Genomic DNA, 2,135 nt, shown 5'->3' with positions numbered 1-2,135 from the left:
TAAAATGATAAAGAACCACTTGATGAAAACCTGAAGGAAAGCGGAATCCAGGGTCACACCCGGGCCCCGAACCCGCGTCCGCGCGGGTTTTCCCACGCTGGGAGACCCTGAGCTTTGGCGCGGGTGGCCTGTGCGACTTACGGGGTCCTGGAGACACAGTTCCCAGTCTCGGATCTTCCCACGCTGGGGCTCCACACAAAGCTGGGACCCGGAGTGTGACACGAGGAACCGCACTGTGGCCTCGGGGAGAGCAGCAGCGGGAAGCGGGCTGGTCCCCGTGGAGGCCTGCGACGCAAACCCAGGCCGCGCGCACGGGCAGGGCCCTGAGTCCGCGCCGGGCTGCACGGTTCCCGAGCTGGGCCCTGCCGGACGAATCACGACGTCTCCGGGAGGCACCGCCCGCCGTGGCTTCCCCTCGCCCCGCTCACCTCAGATGACGGCGCTGTGCCCTGCCCGTTCCTCGGGCCGAGCGCCTTGTCACCGTGATTCTTGCCCTGCCTGTTCCTCGCGGACCGCCCGGACTCTCGGCAGAGCCTGTCTCCCTTTCGTCTCCCTGTGGGGACACATTCGCCCTCTCTGTGGCGTCCTCGCCTCTGTCTTCGTCGCTCTAGAAACCGCTTTCACTAGAGCCGTCGGAGGAGCCGTCGGAGGAGCCGATGCTGAAAACGCCTGACCTGACCCTGACCTCCTGGAGGAAAAGCAAGTCTTTGTCATGACCCCCACGCCGCGAACTTCTGCCCCCTTGGCTTTTCTGCCCTCGTTCCCTGCGACTGTCCTCGTCTCCCGGGTGGGGTCGGTGCCTCTGGGTCCCCCCACAGGCCCTCTGGGTCCCCCCACAGGCCCCGCTTCCCATGCCGGCACCCACGTTCCTTTGCCTGGGGGCTTCTTCCTGCAAGTGGAACCCAGCCGTCCACAGTGACACTGGTGGGAAATGTCGGGGTGACTGCCCTGTGAAAGCAGCCCCCACCCAGCGGTTGACAGAATCGTCGGACCAACACCCAGCTCTGCAGCCTGGGCTTACGCAGCCCCCAGAGGCCTCTCTCTCTGGGATAAAGCTCCTCTGCCTACAGCATCGGCCACTGAAAAACGCACCCTTTCACGAACACGGCAGGACACTGCTCGGCCACAAGAGAAGGTGAAATTCTACCACGTGCGACGACCAGGGATGGACCTTGAGAATATCGTGTAAGCGAAATAAGTCAGACAGGAAAAGTCAAGAACCATATGATTTCACGCATATGTGAGATCGAAAACCAAAAGCAACCAAGGAACAAATAAGACAATAAACAAACAAAAACTCACACAGACACCAACACGGTGGTTACCGGCGGGTCAGGGGGGTGGGGGTAAAGAGGGCCCAGTATATGGTGACGGAAGGAGATGTGACTTTGGGTGGTGAACACACGATGCCATGCGCAGATGACGTATTACGGAATTGCACACTTGAAAACTATATAATCTTATTAACCGATGTCACCCCGATACATTTCATAAAATTAAAAAAAAGAAGACACGCCCTCTGTTTGCTCCCTTCCTGTCCCTCTACTTATGCCCGGATGCTTAGCTCAGTTTCAACTCGAACACCCAGCCGCCTGCAGCCGCTCCGTTCGTGGAGCACAGCAGGCGAGCTCCAGCCTCGAGGGTGCTGTGTGTTTTGTCCCGCTCACGTGTCTGGAGTGCTATCCCCCCAAAACACACAGGACCGTTTGCTGCACATCCTTTAACGAGGCCTCCCCTGGACATCTTATCTGGTATTCATTCAACTATTTCATTTTTTCCCCCAAATTATTTTTTTTCCATGAGCATGCACCATGTTCTAATAAATTAACTGTGAGTGCGCACACACGCATGTGTGCGTGGTAGATAATTCACTTGTTTACAGACCTCTCCTCTCACTGGAATATAAGCTCTCTGAGCAATGGGATTCACCTCGGTTTTGTTCACTACTGTATCCAAATAAATGTTAAGTGTTAAATAAATAATTGTTAAATGCATGGAAAAAATCAAAACAAATAATATTCTTAGGATAATAAATATCTCAGAGGGAAAATATATTCAAGGTCGTTTCCATTCCTTTGCTATTGTGATATACCCAGAAGTGAAACTGTTGAATCTTATGATAGATCTATATGTAT

The sequence above is a fragment of the Pteropus vampyrus genome, unplaced genomic scaffold, assembly GCF_000151845.1.
Source record: "Pteropus vampyrus isolate Shadow unplaced genomic scaffold, Pvam_2.0 Scaffold174, whole genome shotgun sequence".
Taxonomy (NCBI): Eukaryota; Metazoa; Chordata; class Mammalia; order Chiroptera; family Pteropodidae; genus Pteropus; species Pteropus vampyrus.
Note: the sequence above shows the minus strand (reverse complement) of the source record.